Genomic DNA, 26,828 nt, shown 5'->3' with positions numbered 1-26,828 from the left:
AAACTCTTGGTAAATTTGATAGGCAATTGAAATTTCTTTCTAGGTATCTCAGGAAAGCGGATTTTCAACTAATCTGCGTATTGGAACCAAGACGTTAAACAAATTAGACTTGCAGGACGATATGGGACTGAAAAACGCAGCTTCGTACTTGTATCTGAAATTCTTATGGGGGCCGCGATGGTCTTTTTGCTTCGCAAAGGGGGTCGCGGAGTTCTTTTCGTTTAGTAAAAGGGGACGCGAAGCCAAAAAGGTTGGAAACCACTGGTCTAACTACTCAGAGCTATGCGAAAAATCTTCGTGCATCTCGCCGAGGCTTGAGCACGTCTCTTTTGTTTGGAAGGAGTAGAAGACGAAAGAAAGAGAAAGATTATCTACCTTAACATCGGGTGCTACTCAGGTGTAAGCAAAACACATGCTGTTGGGGGACAGCACAAGGTGAAATGGGACGGAATCCAAGCATAATTTTATCATTGTGACAGTACATAGTTACCGAATATTTTTTTATTTTTTTTGTTGCCATGAAATTCAACAAAATTAACAATTTGAACATTTTTATATGCTAGCACAGCCTACTTTCAATAGCTCTGACAACACTGACGCACAACTTGACACACGCAGTTGACTTGAAACTAGAAAAAAAAACCAGGATTCTTCGATGCACTGCACTCTAGAGGCAAGTTTTAGTCCATTTCGTTCAATTTTTCGCGAAAATTAGCTGCGATCGCGTTGCTATCAGTGTAAAGAGAAAAGTATACTAAGATTGAGTGGTTAAGCGTCTCTTACGCACCGGTATTTGTGGAAAATAATCTAGTAGCTACCGGTGCGAAAACATAAACAACACCGGGAGATAAAAAATAGTGAAGTGAAAAAAGCAAAAAAGCAAGATGGAAACGTTATAAAGGTTCCACGGGAAAACCAAATGTGCAAACTGATTGAACTGGTGCTGGTTTAGCAATTTTACAACAAATAATTGCAGGTTAGTCCTAAAATTAACGATATTTTATGTGGTATTCCCGAAATGCGGTAGTATGCAAGCCATCGGTCATCCTATGCTTGGAGTCTTTCTCGTTTTTCGTTGAGTGCAAATGAAAGCATTCGAAACTCACTTGCTATCCAACTTTCCACGAGCGTTAACGGCGGACAGTGCACGCAGCCTTTTTTGGCGTTTCTTGTAGGTCAAGGAATTTTCAATCCCAGTAACGGAGTAGAAAATATAACAACGTCCTAACGTAGCAAAGCAACTTCAACAAACAATAGGTGTTGTGTTATTTAAATTTCGTCGTGTGCATGCGCGGATCAAAATAAACAATATTGTTCATGAATGTTGCCATGCTACGTTGCAATTTTTTTATGTTTTTCACTCCGTTGCTGCGATTGAAAACTACCCGACCTACAGAAAACGTCAAAATGGGCTGCGTGCACTGTCCGCCATTACCGCTCGTGGAAAGCTGGATATGTATATACCCAATCAGTATAAAGGGAAGGTAAGGAGGAAACTCACTAACACTTGCACGTCCCCTTCTGCTCGCCCCCTCTTCCCACACGTTATGCCAAATAGTGACGTATCTATTTGGGTTCACCTTTGAGTTTACCTAGTTTAGATTTGAAGCATTTAAAGGGTGATTTTTTTGCTATCTGGTTTTCGTGTATTCAGATTTGACAGTTCACGCGGGAATTCTGACAGCTGTCAAAGTCTAATGTACTCAGTTTGGTTTGCCATTTCACCATAAACAGACTTACGCCTGAACAACGCTTACGAATCGAATTTTATTACAAAAATTCGTCCTCTGTGAAAAATGTTTTTCGCGCATTACGACCGAAAAATTGTGTTCAGTGACGAAGCTCATTTCTGGTTAAATGGGTATGTTAATAAGCAAAATTGCCGCATTTGGATCGAAGAGCAACCGAAGGCAATACAAGAATCGCCAATGCACCCAGAAAAATGCACGGGTTGGTGCGGTTCACACGCTGGAGGCATCATTGGTCCGTACTTCTTCAAAGATGATCAAAATCGCAACGTTACGGTCAATGGCGCTCGCTATCGCGCGATGATTTCGGATTTTTTTGCCGGAAATGGAAGAGCTGGGTCTTGTTGACATGTGGTTTCAGCAAGACGGAGCAACGTGCCACACATCGCGCGAATCAATTGACATATTGTGGAATGAGTTCGGGGAGCAATTCATCTCACGAAATGGACCGGTGAATTGGCCGCCTAGATCATGCGATTTAACACCGCTAGATTATTTTTGGTGGGGCTACGTTAAGTCTCTCGTATATGCGGATAAGCCAACAACAATTCCAGCCTTGTAAGACAACAATCCACGCGTTATTCACGAGATACCAGCCAAAATGCTCGAAAAAGTGACCCAAAATTGGTCTTTTCGTATGGACCATTTGAAACGTAGCCGTGGCCAATATTTGAGTGAAATTATCTTTAAAAAGTAAATGGAATAAACCAATTTATTGGCTCAAATAAAGATTTCATACAGTTTTGTAATTTTTATGCGTTTTTTTTAAGAAAAACTAAATTCTTAATAAATTCTTAAAAATTCGCCCTTTACCAATACTAGAAAAATATATTTTTCTTCTCATCTTTCTTTCATTCTCATTGGTATGTACCATAATACGGGGCTTCTTTTGACACATTTTCCAAGTAAATGAAATATTAACTCATATTATATTAAATGGAATTCAATGGTTTTCCCTCATATATATCACTGGTATTTTTGCAACACTCACGAATTATTCAAATCGAATTCATTAAGAAACATGAAAAAGGTTTATATAACAGTCAAAAAGTTTTTTGATAATTCCAGCTGGGACTTTTGATTGTTGAAAAATCGGTTAAGTCCTGTACAAAAATGAATTTTTACTAAATTACTAAATTAAAATTCTCTGCAAAGATGGCAATTGAATGTATGGTTGAAAATACAGTATATTTCGATAATCTTCGTCAGACTAAAAGTTAAGGCTAAAAGAGTTGGGCTTGGAATCGACGCGTCGAAAACCAGGTATATGAAAGGGAAAGGCTCGGGAGGAAACAACATTTGCCTCCCACGGATTGTGACTATGGACGGCGATGAACTCGAAGTGGGATCCCTGGTAACCACCGAAAATACCACGAGTAAGGAGATCCAACGACGCATTCCAGCTTTCGCAGGACGCTTTGATCCAAGAGCATACGCCGCCGTCGTACGAAACTGACGATCTCTAGTTCTCTAAGGACTTGAAACCGTGAATGTTGCTCACGGAATGCACGGAACGTGCACTGGTCGTCTTTGAAGGGTTTCGAAACAATATAAACCGAAAGCGGTCGAAGGGCATTTTTAGCCGGTCAGCTTTTGTTAGAGATACTTTACATATAATAAAAAAATTTTAAGCTAGCTTTTGTTATCTAAATTGACTTATGAACTAAAATCCTAAAATACTATCTTCATGAAACTCAAGCAACTGTGTTAAATTTAAAAATAAATCCGCAAAGATGAAATTAGAAAAAAGTCACATCGCATAGGATTTCCCTGAAAACTGATTAACTGTTTTTTTTTAATTCGATTTCATCGCTAGGTGTTCACATATTGTGATGAATGCTCCATTAAAGCAGATATTTTTTTTCAAAGACAGATAAAAGCTTAACATAGTCCCCGCGCGTAAGTTCGATATCTATTCGCGAAAGCAAAACCGCTATTTCAAACATACGGTTTCAACTGTAGCTCCGTAAATTGCCCACGGCTTTCACTGTTCTTGACCCTATGCTAAACGTAATCTCGATACTGGTTGCCGTTCATCTTCAAGCTCCTAACTTCAGGTCACTGTCTGCGGTCATGTTTCGTTTCTTCAGTTTGCAGACACGGGAATCCATTTATCTTAGTCTAATCAACACGCGCTGCCGGATTCTGTGCCACACTTGCACCACGAGTATGTATCATCCTGTGGTCACCCGCAGCTCAAAGAAGAAGTAGAAAGGTGCCTCCAGAGGTGTTCCCAACGCTTTGTCAGATGAACGAAAGCAGTGGAATTATTAATTAATTACTCAAATATATGAATTTTCTATTATTTGGAATGGAAACCATCGTATGCTGTTATTGATTAGATATTTTCTGGCATGCGTATCTCCTCTTCCCAAGTGTTGTATTTAATGGTTTTTGAGCTGAGTTGAAGCATTGATTGATTTGCTCCTACATCAGCAGGGCAGAACTAGCCGTCGACTAATGTTACGGAAACATTTTCGTATGCTACCACGTAAAGTTTAACTCTGACACGTTATAGGCGTACATCAGACCCCAACGAGTCAAACGGTAATAATTTATCAAAGTAAATTAGATGTAACATTAGTAATTACTTAGAGAAGGGGTTCTTTCTAGTTATGGTTATCTCTGGTGGAAAAATAGAACTCCTGATGAGAGCTACAGATGGTGTGAAAGATAGGTCGTTTTAGCTCTTCACATCACTATTGTATTGTTGTGGGGTCAGTCAGGAAAGGGTTACTAGAAGCTTTGCTCTAATGATAAGTGATTTAGGCCGTTAAATTTCTTCTATAGTGGGAATGACACCATGTATATAATGAATACTTTAGTATTTTGTATTTCTAATTTTTAGATGTTAAAGCATTTATATCTAAACAACAAGTTTAAGACATAAGGAAACATGTTTTAAAGGCTCGACTACGCAAAGCTGCATTGCGGTCGCACTCAACCTGAGAAGAGTAAGAGTAGAGACTTGTAACGGCTCAACCAGACAATTCGGTCGCATTTCAGATCGTTACTAATAAATCACTTTCTTCAAACTGCCGTTTGTTCATGCATGGGTTAAGAGTTGTATTCCTTTTTTGGACTGCTTCTGCGGTAAAAAGAAAACAGGAAGCGACCACGGCTTCGGTTGAGCTGTAGCTAAAAAGATATTTTGAATGTTGTAATTATTCAAATTAATTTAGCGTTAAACACAGGTGAGCGCAGAGGAACAGCTATCGTTTGCAGTTTTCAGCACCGGGCCTTCCAACAGTTTCTATGGCCATGTAATTCCGGAGCATAACTTTTAGGAGGTGAGCTCATTGAAATGTCAGTGCGGAGGCAGTATTCGTAAATACACATAAATCTAGTGGAGAGGGGAGTCTGACAGGCTTTCTGCTCCTCATTTAGGTTCGCACCGTTGTGAAGAAGAAACTAAAAGTGCGCGCTAGTGGGTGATTAAGGCTTGATATTTTATGGCCGCGTGAAAAACTAGCCAGGTAAGCGAGGCTGAGTTATGCGATTTGCTAAGATGTCCGACAATGCCAACAAGCATAGCCAACTATAATAACCAATGGGTTGACTTTTTTTTCTCTACCTAATTTCGTAGCGAAAGATTGTTGGATTTTCACTGTTTTCATCGCTAAAAATAATGACATATCCAGTGGTTTTACGAGTTTACGGTTGTCCTCCGGATGAAGGCGACCGAATTTTGCGGTGAAAATATGATTTGAATACGAAATACGGCCTTTCAAATATTCAACCAACATGTTGCTTTCGCTTCTAACGAAATTAAGCAGTCGCAATAAATTATGCGAGCCGTAGCTATAAACCATTAGTTTTAGGATTTTATGAGTTCTGGTTACCTTTAGTTTCATGCACATGTATGTATAACGCAAGTAGCTAACTAGAACGCGAATGACTTGAACACAACCAAGTTGAACTATGTGTTAGCTTAAATCAATATCTCTCGTCAAATAATTTGCAATCTTTTTCGATTTAAAGGAATATTTTAAAGTATACCGTTAGCTGAATTAAAGTGATAGCCTATTTTCATGATTTGCTTGCTTTAATAATTCAAACGATAAATCATAATATAGAAAATAAACACCCATTCAAAATGTAATTTTCAACCAAACTTTTACGTCACGGCAACGCTATTTTATTTTACTTGCCGCAATTAGCTGGTTTGTAGAATACAATGTGTGGACCAGTTCACTACCCACAAAAGATCAGGAAAATTGAGCATAAATCATACAATCTCAAGATAATTTTGGGAGTACCAAATCCTGTAGTATTAGAGCAAAGATTGTATAGAAGTAGATAGAAATGAAATAGATAGAAATAAAAATGTAACTTTGTTTTGGAAAATCATGCAATCATTTGAAAATTGCTTTAACTTCTAATAGCTAAGCAAGCTGTTCCTGCTTTTGGCATGGATCCTCATCGAATAATTTCTCCAATTCAGCTTCTCCAAAGATGTTTGGTCGGCTTTAAAGTGACACAATATATTACGGTACAATCTATTGCGGTACAACGTTGCACTCAGATCAACATTTCCGTGAGCTTCTTTAAATTCTCAGTGCGCTTCAACCACCGTTTTATTTGAATGAAATAAGCAAAGTAACACTTCCTGCAAATGACGATTGTTCGTCCCAAAATCGGACATTTTCACACAACTCAAAGCATATGACACCACAATTAAATTATGAAATATGATTCTAAATGGGGAAAATCAGGTTAAAACCGGCCGGTGGGGTAAAACCGGACGATGGCCGTTTACTACGAAAACATTAACTTTAATAACTTCTATTTTATTTTTATTTTTGGTACATCGATATGTGTTTCAAGCATTGATCTAGTATGCAATGCATGCCACGTACAAGACGTCAACGACGCGTCTACGTAAACACAGCGGAGCAGAAAATTGTGAATCTTACAAGTCTAATGTCGAATTCGTTTTTACGGCAGGACTATCCCGTCCGGGACTACGCTTTGCAGCTGAAAAAAACACTTTCCGAGCAGTTGCAATGGTGTGCGTAATACCAGAGGTAGCTGTCACTTTTGTTTTGGTCATTATCGCCATTGTCTTATATCGCGTTTGTGCTACTGTACAAAAAATTTGGCAATTTACTGAAAAATGACATAATTACAAAATAAAATAAATAAAATTTAACCAGATGTTTGACACGCGAAAAACGATAATCAAAGCAAACCGATTTTGACACATTTTTTTTTTTTGATTTTGACACATACGTGTGAATGTGTTGGTGTTTTCAAAACTGCACTCTGTTTCTTTCGCGGACTGTCCGGGACAGGAAAAGGGTAGTCCGGGATAGTCCGGAAAATGTAAAAAAAAACAGTGATAGGACAAAGTGTAGTCCGCGGGGTAGCTACACCGCAAAAACGACAATAAATGAAGGCGCAGCTTATTGCTTTCAAAGTGAAATAGCATCTAAACTAAAAGACTTAGATACTTGGTGCCAAAAAACAACTTATAGACTTCAATGTTTAATTTAGTTAACAACAAAAGCCATATTTATCACACATTCCAGAGAGAAAATTGCAGTTTAGCTTTCAAAAAACATTTAATTTCACAATTTTGTTCCTTTCTGAGTGCTTTTTATTATTTTTAATCTGACGTCTTTAAGACACTATTGATTACAATTTTTTTTTTCTCAATAGTTAAATCATGGAAATCATTTGCCTCGCGTTACGCCATGGCATCCTCTGACAATTCAACTTTATACACAGTTCAATTGCAATATTCGACTCTTAAATATTTCATAGTCAAATATTTAAGAGTGGTTTTCCAACATCGTTCATATGAAATCCTATTCATTACAATTGTACTTGTAGTTGACGAATTATATTAAATAACAGATTACACAGTGCAACAAAAATTTACTTTTTCTTTTGCCTTGGCTCCTATGCAATGATGGTTATTGGCGATCAACATTCAATCTTGTTCAGCGTGTGAGTAAACTTCGTCTCTCAGCCGATTGCAACAATTATCGTACGATATGCCAGTTTGAGTAATCCAATTCAGAGATTCGATGAGATAATTTATTCTCTCTCAAAGATTGAATGCTCAATAGCTCTACAAACCTCTACAACTCTTCGCTGATAGAATCGAAGTGTCAAAATAAAAGGGAAGAATCGCTAGACGATTATTTATTTATTTATTTATTTATTTAATAATTTACATCATCTGACAGTTGTCTTATTGAATTGAAAGTTAAAAAGAACTTAGCCTAGCAATTTTCTGCTTAAAAATGTGCGCCGGTTCGCCGAAGTTAAAAACTTGTTCAACACTTGTGAAAGTTCTGATCATGTACGCAGCAGGCTCGAAGTAACCGTAGTTCGTACGGTGGTACGGATTTCGTAGCATTGAAGTAGACCTCAGCATGCGTTGTGAAGCTCGAAAATTAATTGTAGACAGCAATTTCGGAGAGTCTATTTCGCCATTTAAAATCTTAGCAACGAATAATGCCTGCTGTATCTTGCGGCGACGTTCAAGCGTATCAAGTCCAAGCAAACGACAGCGATCCGGATAAGGAGGGAGATCAACTGGATCACGCCAGGGTAAATCTCTTAAGGCCAAACGGATAAATCTTTTCTGCACACGCTCCAATCTTAAATTCCAAGACAGCTGATACGGGGTCCAAGCCACGCTTGCATTTTCTAGTATGGGACGTACTAACGAGCAATATAACGCTTTCAAGCAATGGGGGTCCTTGAAATCACGTCCAATTTTTGCGATAAACCGAGTTGTCTAGTGGCTTTAGAAACTATCGCCGTACGGTGACTCTCAAAAGTCAGTCTTTGGTCCAAGATAACGCCAAGATCGTTTACGTGATCGACTCTTTTCAGTTGATGCCCGTCAATGGCGTACGTAAAAATTATCGGTGATTGAGTCCGGTGAAATGTGATCACTTCACATTTTGCTGTGCTCAGTGTCAAGGCATTTAGTTTACACCACGTCACTAAGCAGTCCAGTAGTGACTGTAAACGGTAGCAATCTTCGATATTACGAATCGTCAGATAAATTTTCAAATCATCGGCATAAACAAGTCTGCCTATTCCTAGGGCACTAGCAGCGTCGTTAAAAAAAATTATGAAAAGTAGCGGCCCGAGATTACTGCCCTGCGGTACACCAGATTTGTTCGTAAAGGAAGCTGAGATAACAGAACCCAGCTTAACTTGCAACGTTCTATCACACAAAAAAGATTTTAACCACGTGACGAAACGTGGTGAAGCTCCTAATCGAGATATTTTCTTTAGAAGAATACGATGGTCGATACGATCAAAGGCGGCTTTCAGATCAGTATAAATAACATCAACTTGCGCTTTACGCTCAATGTCAGCGATACAATTTGAAGCGAAGTCCATGAGATTCGTTGCTACGGAACGACCAGGTACAAATCCATGCTGGTCAGAGGAAATGTAATTTTTCGTGCAGTTCAGAACCACAGTGCTAACAATAATCTCGAACAATTTGGATGACGCACACAAATTGGTTATAACACGATAGTTCCGTATATTTCGACGTTCGCCACTCTTGAATACTGGAAACATATAAGAGTGCTTCCAAACCTTGGGGAATTTTCCTTGCACCAACGATCGATTAAATATGCAGCAGAGTGGTGTAGCTAGAATCTCTGCACAACGACATAAAAGTACAGCCGGAACTCCATCGGGACCAGCGGAGAATGAGGATTTAAGTTTTTTTGCAGCAGTGTAAATCATTTGCGGTGTAATTTCGAAAATGTCGAGATCAATAAGATCAGCAGGAACGTTGTTAGCGGCGCGACATGCTTGTTCATTGGAAACAGAATCTGAAGCAAATACCGATGAGAAAAACTTTGCGAATAGCTCGCAAGACTCTGTCATTGAGTTGGATTCAACATCATCAAGGCAGGTCTTCGAAGGTATTGAGGTTTCGATAATTATCGAAAGAGAGAAATCAGAGAAATGATTGCGATCGTTTGAACAACCCCCCGTTCTTTCTGACTCGCAAGTGTTGACAATTAAAGAGATTTTTCATCGTTTAGCACAATGTTGCTTGCTATTGTTATTGTCAACTCCACGGCCGTAGTCAACTCAATGTACATCTGTTCGTCGGTTTTATTTGCATCGAAGATTTGTTCACTGATATGTGCAAAAATCTGTACACATTTTGTAAAAAGTGGCGCAAAGATAAAAAAATTAGGAGAAAAGTTTGCAAACTATGCAAAAGTAACAACAAAGATTTGCAAATTGAAAAAACAAAATCAACAAATCAACATTTCACAGAAAATTCTGTAAATCTTGTATCCCTGTTTTAACTCTCTTTAGTTGTTCTACCGCTTGCAGATTTTTACCTCTCTGAGTTACAATTGAGCCGTTGAGAGCAAAAGTGGTACAAGTGCCATTAAGTATATTTTTCAGGAGACGCAGTAAACGAAAATACTCAAATAGTAAATTATTTACAAAAAATTTTTTCAACACAACTGCACTAAATCATTGCTGGAAAGGTTTCAAAAGACGGCACATGAAAGCATAACGAGTTCTGGTTGAGAAACTTATACAAACTTCAATGGAAAAACATGTACCACTTTTGTTCTATGGGAAAAATAATGACAACCAGAAAACGTTGAGAGCGAAAGTGGTACATGTCCAGTGTGAGCCTGAAGAATGTACTATAGCTCTCTAATCTAAGGACATAGAACATTCATGTCTTCAGCAGAGTTGCCCAAGTGATTGAGAACTATAGAATGATGATCTGTTTGTTAACGAATTCTGTCGCTTCGTGGCGCTAATGTATATGTATTTGGTAACAGCAAACAGATCTCCATCTGAAAGTACTTGACAACTTGACCAACTTTGCTGACCAACTTTGCTGAAAACATGATTGTTTTATATCCCAAGTTCCTCGACTTACAATTTGTCTAACATGCACAGACTGGACATGTACCACTTTTGCTCTCAACGAAATGGTGATGGTGTTAATTACCAAAAAATGTGTTAGCTATAACTTTGGTTTAGGATACCAGATCTCGGTTTTTCTTGGATATTCTAGTACATTATTGTGTTCTGCATCAATTCATGCAAAAAACCCAAAAAGTGTAAAAACGGCACATGTACCACTTTTGCTCTCAACGGCTCAATTACACAATTGCGATACAATTTTACGATTATCGGGAAACTCTCATTTACAATTAGGACAAACTCTTAGAATTTTAATAATTCGCCTTTAAACAAAATGACGTTGAAAAACCATCTAAAATTTCTGATTTCTCAAAAATTCAAAATGGCGCGGTAGTTTCCCCTGGAGATGAAATTTGTCTCACCTGGGGAAAATTTGTTGTTGCATAAAAATACATAAAAAAATACTACATAGAAGCCAAGGATAATTTTTTTTGCACTGTGTTATTTTCCGCGGTAAACAAAATTATTCATTGCCGGGCAAGTTCAGTGTATTTGCTGGAGAATCATAAATAATCATTTCATTTGTGCTTTTCGCATAATGTTTGTGTATAGTATGATTGTGCGTCTCTTCAGAGAAAACGGGAACGGGTGTGTCAGATATTGTTTTTTACATTTGTTTAAAAGTGCACTCCACTTTGTAGTTTTTTATAGAGAATTTAAAAAAAAATATCTGTCATAGTTTTTAAAACGCAAATAGGGTCAGTTTTTTTTTTCAAGAAACTTCAATACCATTCACATTCAAAACCACAATCACAACATTCAGGTTTTTTCAGTAAGCATTGTTTAAGGTTTTTTTTTGTGAACTGCCATTTCCAAGGAACAATCGCTTGCTACTTTTCATCAAACGTCAATCTTATCACTATTCGTTATCAATATAACGTTATACACGATAAGTCGATATTGCCCTATTAGACATTGCGATAAGACCTATTTCGATGATTTATGACACTTAGTGGACATCTTTCTGCTGATGTTATCACCGCCAAACTACAAGTCAATCAAGAGCACCCAATCTGGTCATCACCATGCCTGGATCAAACCTTTATTTATGACCAGATACTGCATAGTAAAATTATTTATATTGAATCCGTTACACAACATCAAAAAACCAAAATTATCATCCTAGTCGGAGTAATGAACTAGATAAATGTGACACTAACGCCTTCGAGCATCACAAAACTTACAATACTGAAATCGGCCGGCAAACAAGCCATCGAAAGAATATCGATAATGGTTTAATGGGCGAACCGAATCCTTCTATTATACGCCTTGCTGTACCATTCCGCTTTTATTCTCCTCTTTTTAAAGTTTGCAACTTTAAATTTGATACTATTTCTATTCACGGTTGTACGCCTATAGGTCTGGCGTTAAAGAAAAGAATTTTTATTTCTATTCAACCATGAAATCAATGCAATGACAACTACAATGACGCTTAGAGAAAGCAGAATGCACATTAGCCGCAACAGTATCAAATTACTTCAGGTGTTGCTGGCCCATTTCTGTATGTGGGAAGAACCTCTATTCAGCGGGTTGAATTCCGCACAGAGGTATCTTGTTCTGAGATATTTTAGATCATTTGCTTTTTGTCAAAAAGAGCATCAACTTTGACATGAATTTGCGACACTAATAATTTGGCAAATTTTAATATGGGGATTTCATGCATTAGATTTTAGCAAATTTTTAAACACTACGTGTGTCTTTCTGAACATTTAATGTTAAAGTAATACTTATTGAGAACGAAAAGAATCTGAAAATTTTAAATATGTTTTGTGTCATAAAAACATTTCTTTGAAAAAGATGTTTCGAATTAACATCTGGTGTAACACTTTTGTGTCCTAACCAGTGTTTAGTTGTTTCGTTTGTTTTTGACAATGTTTATTAATATTTACTGTGTTTTCCTAATAGCAAACTTTTTACAAGCATCAAACTTTCGAAAAAAAAAAAATTCTAACGATTGGTCATAGATTATGGGCTTGATAAACATGCAAATTTGGATTTGGTTTTATGAGGCTTGCATTTTAAGTTTTTTAGATTATATTTTCGAAGATATGACCTCTTAGTCGTCTGTCAATCCATAGGCCTATCCTAAAACAAGTGCATAATATAGCTTTGAAAAGAAACCTATATGATGACAAAACGTGGTAACCAGACGCACTCTCCTAAAAACTCAAAACGTAAACTAATAAGTGCAAACCGATCACTATTACCGCCACACGTCATCGTTGTTGTTCTCGTACCTCAAACTGATGTCAAATGGTCCGGTTATTTTCAGTTTCAAACACGCTCGGTGCTTTTACATACAGCGGCAGCTGATTTCAGTTTATTAGGGGCATTTATCGTCACCTAATCGATGAAAATGGTAATCGAATTCAATTGAATTGAATTTAATTTTATTGCCACTTTCGCGCGCCCTGTTCAATCTCACACACACGTACACTAATACTCTCCCGAGTACTAGGCGTCTGTTAGTGTCAGGCCAGCAAAGTGAACTTAGCGAATAGAAAACGCTCGCCGGTTAGGTACAAAAACAGGCGGGTGGTGGTTTCTGTTGTGGCTAATACGGTTTGATGGTAATTTATTGTGGCTGGGTGGGAATATTGGTGACAGACATGTCAGTTTTTGCTGTTCCATTAACATTTTCCGTTTTTACGCTCGCTCCCAAGTAACTCACCCCCGTTTTTCGGGTTTTACGTTAAAACCTAATGTTAGTTTTTATGTGCCATTTTTGACGAGCGAATTAAAAAAAATTCACCAATACGTGCAATAAAAAAACAGTCTGGCCTTTGACGTCTGTTCTAGTCAATGTAAGTTAAAAAATATAAATAAACACCACTTGAAAAAAAAAAACAACAGGCTGTTTGAGAAAAGTAATATCTGTTCATACCTGTAATAATTGGTTCCATTGCGGATTCATGCAATATAGAGATTCTCTCTTCGCTAAGACGTTGTTGTCATTGAATGATTATACCATGAAGACGCATAATCATAACACAAATATGTTACTTTGGCTATCCATATTCCACGTGCACAGCTTTGTGAAATGTGTACGGTTCATACAAAAATTTTAAAATTTATATGGGAGGTTGCCCACGAAGGGTCAAAATCGTCAAAAAACTGTCCACGTGGAACGAGGTTGGCCCGTTTACTAATGCTAGAAAAGCAGGCTACCGACAGTTGCAGCTTTTGCAAATCGGCATTGTAATATTCGATCAATTTCTTCATATCGCAAATTTTTAAGTATAATTTCATTTGGAGTAGAGAAATCGAACTATACTAAACAGTTTCGTGTGTCAAAATATTGTTTTATGTTGACACGGTCAAATATAAAACTTGATTAGTTTCCTTTTCTTTTTTTCTTCTTCATATAATAAGTGATATTGTTTGAATCGTTAGTTAATAAAACGCTGTAACACATTCAAGTTTTAAATTGAAATCGTGAAAAATATCTTTTCGATTAGCAAACACATAACGGCCAATTTGTAGTACCCGCGCAACATCGCATCGCTGGGGTCATCTGCGTCTGCACTTCCCTGGACGGGCTCTTTGTGAAGACTGTGTGTGGAAGGCAATTTGCATCATCTGTGTGCACTGTGTGTCCACTCCAAATTCACGGTTGAGCTGCTAGTGCCCATTAGCATCTCGTGTGAAACTTACAGTGACATCAACGCTCGACTTCTGCGTTCCCGCGTGCGCAGCGGCTCAGTGTCCAAATAAATGAACGATAATTAAGTTGGTCAAAATATTGCAGTGCTTTTCAATTTTGACTTATCTGGCCTGGGTTCAGTTGCGACGTGGAGTTTAGGTTTCTGCAGGAACTGACCGCAACCAGCCAATATACGTTTTAAATGCAGACCCCTGTCAAAACATTTAAACCAAAATTAAATTTTAATTAATTTCTTTAATTGACCGTGATTTGTTCTCGGACGCATTTGCTTTCTTTGACTTCAGCTGTACTGTCTCGGGCCCGGGGGATAAAGTTTTCGACAAAAACCCACTACTCTGCACTACATGCTGCCGTCGAGTGCCTCTTGTGCTGAAGTTGAGGTCGACCGTTGTCGTTTGCCTTTTTGGTCTATTGGTTGCGAGTCGAAAGGCTCGAAAATCAATAAATCAAAACGCCACCCGGGCACTCGGGCCCAAGGTGCTTGCAGGCCGTAAGACGGAATAAGTGCGAGAGAATAAAAACTCTACGGGAGTCTTTGCGCTGGAAGTTGTGCGTTTGTATGCCTTTTATTTCTACAAAGAGGAAAATTGATTGGGCTCACTGCTTAGAGAGTACATGGTTTTATTGTTATGCTGCTTTGAATCGAGCCTTCGCAATTTCGTGAAGGTAAACAAACTTTGGGTCGATCTAAAGTAGTCTAGTCCCGCGGAAGGGTAAGATACCCATGATCGCAAAACGTATTGATGAAATAGATATTTTTGAGGTTTTCTTTTTAAATATTTCGTATTTTGAACAACCATGATTCACCCAGCAGTGAACGTAAATCTTCTCACACGATTCGAGAAGGTTCGGTTTCTGAATAATAATCACTGAATCATGGTATTATACGATTATGACTATCTACGTCTTTGTCAACGTTTTCCATCAATAACATTGACAACAGCTTAGACTCCTGTATGTCGTAATTTGGTTTATCATGTAGAATAAGATAATGTCAAAAATTTCATTGGTTGCAATTCAATTGATGTTGTTTTTAAAAACACATTGAACACATTGAACGAAAAATTTAGTAACTGTCAACTTTGCAAGTTCGTACAGTTTGGGAACCGTTCATAGTTTAATAAAAAGCGTAGCTACACAAGTTGGAATACATTAGGTATTGTTTCTGCAGAGAAACAGCCAAAAGTGTAACTTTTTTAACTCATTTCATTGGCTTATATGGTAGCTCTATCTATCTTGGGCAATTGAAAAGACAAACACTCGTTCGATTGACGCCTTGCCTACCTGTCAAGTATTCCGAACAAGCAGCACTTATTTCAGAAAGCTATTTTTCGGTAAAAGCAAACATCTTATCGTCTTATCTTATCGGACACTTGATACGTAAAACGTTTATAGAAGCACCGAGCGATCTGGGGTATTTTTCTGACATACGAAAATGATCCACAATCACATGCTTTAATTGGTGACCCCAAAATCGAATTAGCTTCCAGAAATCTTTGAAAAATAACCAAAAAATCTAATAAAAGTCGTTACAACCACACGCAAAATTTTCACTTGACGGAAAATGCTCCCTTTCCATTTCCAGTCAACGAAAAACACATACTTTCGCATTTTTTTTTGTTCACACAACATTTAATTGACACGGTACAATACACTGTCGTATATGTTGCGCAAGTTACTAGTTACGGTGAGATTCTACTAATGTGTGAATAAAGGGGACAGAAATGAACCTGATCGTTGCAACAATACATTCATTTTCATTTAGAAATGTTAAAAAAGGACTTTTAGATCGTTGCTGCCAACACCAGGCTGCGTTAGTGTGAAATCCGTCTACAAGGTCATCAAAAATGTCATTGATATGATCGAAAAGATTGCTGTAAAACCATAACTGATCAAATGATGCTAATCTTGACTGCCCGAAAATGTCATTTTTCGAAATATATTCACTTAAAAATGAGTTAAATTTTGACTTAAAACTATTTTTTAAAACAAACTGTTTGATTTACAATGCTGAAATCTTAAGGAGAGTTCTTGATGATATCAACATTTTTGTAGAATATGCCAACTCGATTTAATGCAGTTCAAACTCAAAAAGCACAATAAATAGATATAAGGGGGTGTTGACAGAAATTTAGCTAGATATCAATGGACTCACTATATAGATACTTAGAGTCTGAGAAAAAATCATAAATCATATAAATCTACAACTGTGTTGTACAACTAGATGTTGTTGCTTTTATTTTGACTGAACACCCCATTAACAATATTTTCAACGAATATCTTAAAGTATTTAAAATTTCATATCAGGAAACATCTCCGAAAACACCTATATGCTAAAATGCCAAAAAAGACTTTTGTCCCTCTTTTTCCAGTTTGGTCCTTCTGTACGTACATTCTAAGACAATGCCTGCACTCCGTACTCGCCAGAACATGCTCCACCTGGTCTAACCACTTTGCTCTTTGTTCTCCTCTTCGTCTCTTATTAACCGGACTCGAGGTGAGAACCAATTTTGCAGGGTAATTGTCCGTTGTTCTCGCCACGTGTCCTGCCCACCGTATTCATCCAGATTTGGCCACATTCCGGATAATGGGTTCACCGTAGAGTTGGGCGAACTCCGTTCTCCTGCACATCGCCAAAGATGGCTCTTAGCACCCGACGTACGAAAACTCCGAGCGCTCGCAGGTCCCACACGAACTCGTCGACTACCTCAAACTCATCATCGTCGATTATCACAACACGTCTTAGGTGTGCCCTGTTGCGCTCAGCACTACCCGGTAGCATGTACTTCGTTTTAGACGTATTCATCTTCAGTCCAATCTTTTCTGCTTCACATTTTAATCTGGGGTACTGATCTGCCACCGCGTCAAATGTTCTGCCGACAGTGTCCACGTCATCTCCAAAGCAGATTAATTGACCGGATTCAACGGAAATCGTGCCCCGCGTGTCTATTCGTGCTTGTCTCACAACCCATTCTAGCGCAATATTAAATAGCAGGCAGGAAAGACCATCACCTTGTCGAAGTCCCTTGCGGGATCCAAATTGGTCGGGTAGACCACCCGAAATCCTCACACAACACCGCACGTCCTCCATCGTAGCCTTTATTAATAGTAAGCTTCCCGGGGAGGCCGTTTTCATCGAGTATTCTTCATAGCTCTTCACGATTATTCGTGTCATAAGCGGCTTTGATGTCGATGAAGAGATGATGCGTAGAAACTCTGTATTCACGGCATTTTGGAGGATCTGACGCAGAGTAAAGATCTGGTCTGTTGTGGACCGACCCTCCATGAAGCTGGCCTGATAACTTCCCACAAATCTGTTGGTTAGTGGTGACAGTCACTGGAAAATTATTTGGGATATCACTTTGTAGGCGGCATTCTGGATAGTAATCGCTCGGTATTCGGGCTTGTCGCCTTTTTTTCAGATGGGGGTAAATAACCCCATCCCTCCACTCCTCCGGTAGGTATTTCGTTTCCCAAATCATAACAATCAGCCGATGCAGACAACTGTCCAACTTGTCCGGACCCATTTTGAGAAGCTCCGCTCCGATACCGTTCTTAAGCCGCCGGATAGCACCATTAACTTCGCCTATCGATGGTGGTGGTACATCTACGTTGCTTGCTGCCCCGCAGAGGCTCCTGCGTCGCTGTTTTGGTCTCCTGCCTGTACGCCATTCAAATGTTCAGGGAAGTGCTGTCTCCACCTTTCGATCTCCTCACGATCATCCTTCAAGATATTTCCATCCTTATCCCTGCATATTTCGACTCGCGGGACGAAACCTTCGCGGGTTGCGTTGAATTTCTGATCGAACTTTCGTGTTTCGTGAAAGCGGTACAGTTGTTTAGTTCTTCACCGTTCTTCTGCTCCTCCTCCTGGCGGCGCTTTTTTCCTGGAAGAGCTGGGTTTGCTTTCTCCGTTACTGTTTATACCGCTCCACGTTCTGACGGGTGGCTCTTCGCAGCGTTACTGCCCGCGCTGCGTTCTTTTCATCCAATATCTGCAAACATTCCTCGTCAAACCATTCATTACGTCGACTCGGTACTTCGCGACCTAGGACGTTTTCCGCTACACTACTGATGGCTGACTTGCCGGTATTCCAACAGACCTCTAAAGGGGTTTCTTCCAGCTCGTCGTGGTCGATTTGAGTTTCTGTTTGGTTAGGTTATCTCCAGGTGTACCTATATTTTTCCTGAGTATTTTTTTTACGCATGTGTTTTTTTTTTCTTAATGTTTTTAGTTAGATATTATTCAGTCCTACAACTCATTCTAGAACAAATTTTATATACAGGCCTCGTTATAACGTAACTTGTTTTTCAACTTGTTACGTTTTATTGAATTAACGTTAGACCGGATCACGTCAGAAAAGTGACATACTTTGAAAAATAGTTCACGTTCTATCGAGGAATACCTTTTCAACTAGAGGATTACTCTTGAGTCTAAATAAATTCATCATCGGTTGAAAATACTCAATTTATAAGCCAAATACGTGTGTAAAGTTTCAAAAAAGTAGAGTCTTCAAACAATTCTGGAATCCGGATCAAAATATTTTGCACAATCAACAAGACAGTTTACGGTGTCTCGGTTTTCGTTTCGGGAGATGGGTAAAGATTCATGTAAATTGCTTTTATGGTTTAGAATGTATAGTTGGAATGAGATTTTTTGTTACTTTAATTCTTTCAACTTCCCGAAAGTCCCGGACAGCTCGATTACTTAACTGAAATATAGTAACATGTCCTTATCTGTAATTGGAATTTTTTACCTTGGACCTGCATTTAATCGACACGTCGCAACACATATTGTTGAGTCTTTATCATAGAGATCTGTTTTTCAAGACTCCAGATCATCCTTAAAACACTGATCGAAAGTCCCCTCGATAAAACTGGCATTATTATTATACGTTATTGTTTTTATACTTGAAGCTATTATATGATATCAATATCGCATTTTGAAATAATCCAGGAATTTACCTATCTCCGATCTGTATTTTTTTAGCACTAAAAAAGACATACGATTTGCTAGGTGAATAAGTCTTTCTCCTATTATAAGCCTATCATTGGGCAATTGAATCTACAATAATTGACACAATCGATAACGGCCCAAGTCACACCGTATCAGGCCATCAAGAGACCCTATCAGTCTTGTAGTATTTGGCAGCTATATTTCAATCACCGGAAGATATCTTGGCCAACGGTTTCGAGCGGCCGCCCCGCCAAGCCCTGGTCCGAGTGCGTGTACCTGACACATGAAACGATTTCTTATCAAATTGGTGTTCGATCTCTTATGGGTTCTGTTTGTCGAAAATCAATCGATTAGCGCAGTGAACGTGTGACAGGTGATAGCTGTGCGGCAATAAATGAGACCGGTATGCGTGTTTGCTGCTCTTCGAAGCGTCACCGAAGACTATATTGTAGCGCACGAACTTGTTATGTAAGAACTGGTTGAACCCAAACAAACACCCAGCGGTACTGCTTTGCCCGCACATTATGGCATATCAAACGCTACTTGGCCGCTATCTTAACACTATCAGAATCATCATGTGTAGATCAACGAAGGCGGAGGAAAGAAAGTAGAAGATGACAGTAGTGCGCATTGTGCTTAACCTAAACAGCTGATCATTTTTGGAACATGCAAAATGTAACGTTACAGTTGTGCTGGAGACTAAGTAATTCCGTGAATCATACAAACGTAATCTAAACTTATTCGTCAAGCAGGTTAAATCTATACCAACAAATTTCTACAAAAAAATCATTTTTTATTCTATCTCCGATTACTGCTTTGTTGTTCAACCGACCAAAGTGGTAGATTCTAGTTCGTTGACGCTAGTAGCTTTGTTTACAATAACGAATGCTATATTTGACGGCAACAGTGATTAGGCCGGCCTTCTAACTAAAGCTGGGTGGTGAATGTTTTCTAATGTCTAGCAGGTATCGAAATATAAACAATAATAAAGCTTTAATAGCGCAACCAATTGTTTGGCTTTCGTATTTTCAAGAAAGTGTTCATTTCGCCGTATGACATGAGTCCGCATTCATTAATAATTTATTATTGTTGAGTGTTATGAAGATGATTCGTATTTAGAACAAGGATTTCTTGATTTCCGCAAATGAATTCTTGCTTCAGAGTTATGAGCCTTAGCTTTGATTTGCTAAAAGTACGAGAATCGAGGCCAGAGCAGAGTCACTGCTGTCTTTCTAAAGCGATCGAAGAGCTGGGCAATGCCTGTAAGTGTGTGTCATGAAATTATTTCCTCCAAAAGCCAGTTTTTTCAGTATTTATCTGGCACCTAAGTAATTACTAATAACGATAACAGGTTATAGAAGCAAATTTCATATAAATCAATCCAATAATAAAAATAGTTTTTCTGTGATCCAGGAAGATAACTTTAGGTCCTCAAAATAAACATTCTACTTTGGCATCCGGTTGAGAAAATTATCAAATAAATTTTTGTATTCTAGTTGCTATATATGTTCAACTTTTTGTTTTTCTCGGCACTGTTGTTACTCAACTATCAACTGTTACTATTTAAGTAACCACCAAATCAATTAAATTCGAACAGTATATGATTAGCGAGTCTACCTTTAATTTATACAATATGACGAACGAAGAGATGTGGCATATTATCTAAATAAACTGGCCAATGAAACTTATTTTTAGTTTATAATTTTACCTCCGATTCGATTCGATAAAAAAAGCAAGTAAAATGTAATTTTATTAGATTTATCAACACAACCTTTCCCACTACATATAGGATACAACACTCTTCAAGAGGAACAATTTTGTTTTCGATAAAGTTTTTCATAAACAGTTAACGTAAGACGAATGAGTGCAAATCGTTAACGAAATTAATTATTCACAACTGGTTATGATTTATATATAAAGCATTCCACATGGCTTAGTTTCCTCCAGAGAGTATTGTCGCGAATCAGATTTTTTTATCTCAATCTTCTTCGTGGTTCTTGAAGAAGGCTCTGACTATATATCGATATTTGCAAACCGCCATGTTGAAAACCCAATTGACAGGGAGTCAAATTGTTTACAAACACATACTATACAAAGCTTGAAATATGCCCTTAAATCTGGCAAGTTTTTTGGTTTAATTTTTCTAAATACTCCTTCCGAAATTTTGCTCTTTTATATCGTTATAACAAAATCGAATTAAATGCATCATTCTGAACAATTTTTTTTAAATTCAAACCTGTTTCTTGTACTCAGCCATTTCATGTTATCGTTATTCTTTTGAATTATTTATTTGTTATTTCGAGATTTGAAACTTGAGAACGGACATAAAAAAACGCTTATGCAAGAAAATTCGTTGAAAATGACGTAGTAGCTTTCGAGGTCGAAAATCTTGGAGAGCTAAATTAACTACAGTTTAACTATTTGAGTTTATAACATAAATCAGTGTGTTAGATCTAAGACCCAAAAGGGAATTTCCAATTGATTGGGACACGGCATTGTTAGTTGCTGATATTGTGCGTTATCCCAATCGAAAAATTCCTGTACTGTATTTATTATCGCCATAGAATAAAATCATCGCAACGTTATAGAAAATCCTAAATCACACTTCATATTAATCCAACTGCAAAAAAAAGTTGTGTGTCCAATAAATTTAACGCAGTCATAATAGTCTAGGTTTTGCCTATATAGATATGAACTCTACTTTCTTGTTTTCTCTAAGTAGCGAGATAGGTATTGACAGTTCTGCATTATTTTTATTGCTGTGAATAGGTACACTAAATTCGCGATTGATTATCACGATGAAGCACCAGTTTCTGTCAAACTGATAACCAAATGGTTAATCTATACTGCCACTGTTGCTTTTAAGTCCAAACTTCCAACTACGAGTCTTTTATTGTCTGCTAATATCGACCATTATTTGGTCTATCAATATGTAATTTTAATTTATGGAGTAATTTAGCAACAGCTCCAGCGATGAGAAAATCTACTAGATACGAATCCGAATGGTTATAGCTTTATTCTGTGCCATCAACCAAACAAAGCAATCCAGAAAAGCGGTCATAGTATGTATACTAGCCACACACGCACACACCTGCAGTGACAACTACCATTATTGTGCAAACCTGCAAGTTATTCGGTGGTCCGTTTAGTTGAACAGTTCTTAATTACATCGTAAAGATTGTCCAGATAATCGAAGAAATCGTATGAGAGGTAGGTCCTGTAAGCAACGAAACAACTGTCATTACCTCGGTGGTCTCAATCTCAATCGTTAGTCGCTACGAACACACATACGCAGACGCTGACACGCGTCTTCAACGCAACCCATTTGATGGTTGGGGACCGTGGGCACCAAATTCTTCTGATTCCGACAAAGTTATCGGGCCAACAATCGAGGATATTTGTTTGTTTGTGCATCATCGATTTGCTTCTACCCAAGGTATGTATCTTCACGGACGGATCTTCACCTATTCACTGCAAACGATTATTACCGCGCTGTCACTACACTTGTCACTAATCAAATATTTTTTGTTGCTGTTGGCTATAAAGCTTTGAAAATTGGCGACCGCTATCAGTGTGTTCAATCAGGACGCACCGCTATGGAGAAACGTTCCAAAAAGTTTGTAGATACGTCGTGTCACTGCACGCTTCAATTCGTTCTTGCCTTCATAGATCACGTATGAAATGGGGTACTTTGTGCCTTGAAAAACAACTCCCTCACAAGAGCTGACCCGTTTTATTGCTCAAGAATCACGCGCAACTTTTTGGATCGTAAAGGAAAAGGAAATAATTTCTTCGAAATCGTCAACGTCGCGTTTTTTTGCCGTTTCCATCGAACGTTTTGTCGCTGCCAACTGCTGATGGGAGAGCCTAATGCCTAACTTTGTTTTTGTTTGGATTCTTATAAAAAGAGAACCTTAGTTTTCAAATCCCTATGGTGTGTGCAGTTGCAAAAATCCGAACTTTCAAAACATAAAAGCGCGCAACCACGACAACGGTCTTGGACCGACTGAAGCGAACCCCTGTAGAGGTATGTCTGTGCAACACACACTTGCATCACGTACTCACACAGTTCTGCTCTCCATAAGAGACCACGGTATGTTAGCCAAAACCTGGTTCTGGCCTCGTACCCATCTGTATACGATTATTCGCCAGCGTTCAGAACGCCGTTTACCTACGATATGCAGTGATCCACTCATAAAAATGACGGCAAGAACATCCAGAGCGCAAGGGCTGCGTAAGATGTATCCACGGTGTGAGGAGTTCACCCAAAGAGGCCGTAAGCCAACGTATGCATGCTAAAATATGCTCCAAACCTATATCGTCTGAAGCGAATGCACAGGTATTAGTGAGCAGACGTATACACTGTATACGCACGTAAATAGAATACGCAGAGTAAATGCAATAAAACACAGCCCAGAAAGCGTCAACACATTCGAACGATGGGTGGGTGTGGCTTTCAAGTTCCCAATCTCGTGTATACACGGTATGGGGCGTTGCCATTCGTGACCGGTTTGTAATACTTCGTTTTCTTTGTGTTCGCGTTCATACTACGCTGCAACCCACTGCATTCAAGCGAACACAGTGAACAGGCTAAGAAACAGCGATAGAAAAGGGAATATCGTTTGATGATGTTGAACGAATGCCGTTGTGTGAATGGTTTTGCGCTCATATAGCTGTAGATGTGTAACGTGTAATGCTTGCAGTTCTCAGACAGAAGTGCTGTCGGATCAGAGGTGTTGTAAATTTCACGTTCAGCTGACAATGACTAATTGAACCGTGTTGTGTTGTACTATCGAATATCAACTGGTCTAAACAGCTATTGTTCAATGCTGGGGTGACATTGAAACATGACACACGCAACTACTTTCCTATACGTGCCGCAACGCTGCGTGACCGTAAATTTTGCGCAGATATCGGTGAAAATCATATGTTCGTCGCTTCGCTCCAACATCATAACCGTTATTATTTGATACCACAGAACAATACAACACTTTTTGCACATCCGTTAATCAAAACTTCCACATCCTTGTTAGGTATGATGCCGTACAGAACGAACAATCTGCCCATCTATGCTGATGAACATTCATGTATTCTTGATTGACAGCGTTTCAAACGTGACTGCACCGATAGCCGTACACAATGACGGGTGGACGCGAAAGCTGCGTCAGCATAATATCAGTATTCTTTCAGTTATTGGAGTTGTACACTCCAGTGAACCCGCTGACTACGCACAATACAACTAGCAGAGAACGTAGAGAACAGGCGACAATAGCTATAGTGGAATGATTTTTGTTGAGCACTCGCTTATTTGGGAGTTGATGTGTACAAAGTGAACATAACTTAAAATTTCTAGTGTCATAATAAAAGTTGTGGTCATTCTTTACGATTGAAATGTCTTTTCTCAAACGAGCTCGATTGGATTTCTCATGAATATGATTTGAAATAAATATAACTACAACACACCACCGCATATTCTGTCAATCGAAAATTAAATCGCCTCAAATGTTACATCAGATTTCAAATCGAGAGTAGCATCGATAAAAATTTTGACAGAAACCCCCCGTCCTAACAGGTCAACCAATATTCTCTCCAGTGAGCCTTGACAATTTGAGGTCATAAAGGCAAAAAAATGGACTTTTTTCAAATGGTGATGAAAAAAAAAACTAAGACAGATAATTGAGTAGGATAAATTTCCCATGGAAGGTAATCATGTTAGCTTTCTCGCAAAAAAATATTACGTTCTTGCGTGCAGCCTTTCGGTAGTTAACCGGAACATTCTTTCTTCATTTTTTTTTTAATCAATTCTGCCTCCGTTTTCGCGACAAAATTGTTGGAAAAGATATTGCGCTTCAAGTTTTTCCAGAAATTCTCAATGGGGGACCGTGGGCGGATTCGCTGACTTCTGTACCACATCGATATTCAGCCGCTCCATTTCCTCCAAGGATCGCTGCGTGTAGTGAGCCGACGCCAAGTCTGGCCAGAACACCGTGTCTTCGCCCTTATGGTATTTATTGATGAACGACGCAACTTCTGGAAAGCACCTCGTATGATAAATTTCCCCGTTCACGGCCAGCCCGAAGCGTAAGAAAAGCGGCTTTGACATCCCCTTCTCGCTAATTGTCAGCCACAGTAGCACCCTCTTGGGGAACTTGGTGTGTGAATCAAATTTCACTTCGGAGCTCACATTCTTCGTGGGAGAAGTGAAAAACGAAGTACCCTGCCAGTCGTTGCCATCCAGGGTGAGATGGGCCTCGTCGTCCACCACCACTGCCACGTCGCGATTCGCCGGGAAAATCGACTTGACCATCTTATTCAGGCGCCATCGCTGAGTCATTGCCTGCAGCTCCAAGTTCAGTGGACGGGACCGCCGCTTTCTGACATGTACAGTGAAAAAGTATCTGGAGAACATTGACCAGATACTTCTTCACTGTTTTACCGCATGCACCAACCTTCCGGCCAAGTGCACGCAGCGTTTTAGTCACTTTTCCCTCCTCTTCAGCATCCTTTGAAGCTTCTTGTCGCTCAGGGTCGTTGGCCGTCCGGAACCGGGCTTTTTTTTCGATGCTCTGATCGTCGCCAATAGTGTCAAGGTGTTGTATGTAGATGCCGGAACGGGCATACCCGGCGACCACAAAGTGCCGCACGATGTCCGTTTTTGACGCGGCGGGTACCGTTCTTTGAACGCGCACACTTCTGAACGGAGTAGCTTCACTTTTTTCGTCATCACAATTAGAGTTTGACTGATAGAGCTGTCATTTTTTTTGCTAACTCATGGGTTACTTTGATTGATGATGCATGAGTAGTTTCGTCAGTGCGATTAAAGGTAAACTCATGAAAAATCGGCAATTTTTGTCCATTTTTTACCGCAAACGTTATCGCAGGTTATAACGGGTGACAACTAAAAATTTGGAATTTTTTTCTACAACTGTCAGAAAAGGTGGAAAAACTCAAAAAAAAGAAAAGTGAATAGACAGAAGTTTCATATACATATTCTCATTCCTCTCTGAGTAAAAGAACCCCAAAAAATTCAGATTTTTAGTTGTCATTAGTAACATGTATGCCATAGTGCTCTGAGCAGAAATTTAAGTATCATCACTTTTGAAATAGAATTGTTGAAGAGTTGGACCTATGTTTTCAAGAAAACTAATCATTTCTTCCCGCCCGTAGTCCTGTGGGTCTTGAACACTACCTTTTACCTTTATTGATCAATAACATAACTAGTCTCACCCAAAGCAGATCAATTGAGGAAGGGATTTTGAGAATGTTAGTTTGACTCTTTCTGCTACTGTAAAACGCGTAACCGTATGTATCATACTTGTGTATCTTTGGAAGGAATTAGTACTACTGGTAAAGTACTGACCTGGATTTACTGATATAAGTCGTGCGATCTTTATTAGTTCGACCACCAGAAGACAATAAGTAGGGTGTGGGACTAGTTCGTCAGGGGTTTTCTTCGTCATAATTTTTGCTTCATTCTAATGAGAAATATATGACAAAGAAAACCCCAGCCGAA

General features: G+C 38.8%; 1 protein-coding gene across 5 annotated transcripts in view; it reads right to left on the bottom strand.

Moving 5' to 3' along the window:
* Window positions 1-22,701, bottom strand: part of LOC129729306 (GATA-binding factor C-like) — a 320,588-nt gene extending 297,887 nt beyond the window's left edge. For 4 of the 5 annotated variants that reach the window (XM_055687816.1, XM_055687828.1, XM_055687831.1 and 1 more), the window contains exon 1: window positions 22,561-22,701. The gene's annotated coding sequence lies outside the window, so the exon portion shown is untranslated. Of the gene's footprint in view, window positions 1-22,437; window positions 22,526-22,560 lie in introns of those variants that run through there. The other variant, XM_055687821.1, reaches the window with a different exon arrangement.
* Between the last annotated feature and the right edge of the window lie 4,127 nt (window positions 22,702-26,828).

Source organism: Wyeomyia smithii, chromosome 1 (genome assembly GCF_029784165.1).
Source record: "Wyeomyia smithii strain HCP4-BCI-WySm-NY-G18 chromosome 1, ASM2978416v1, whole genome shotgun sequence".
Classification (NCBI taxonomy): Eukaryota; Metazoa; Arthropoda; class Insecta; order Diptera; family Culicidae; genus Wyeomyia; species Wyeomyia smithii.
This window is presented reverse-complemented; position numbering and strand designations above follow the sequence as displayed.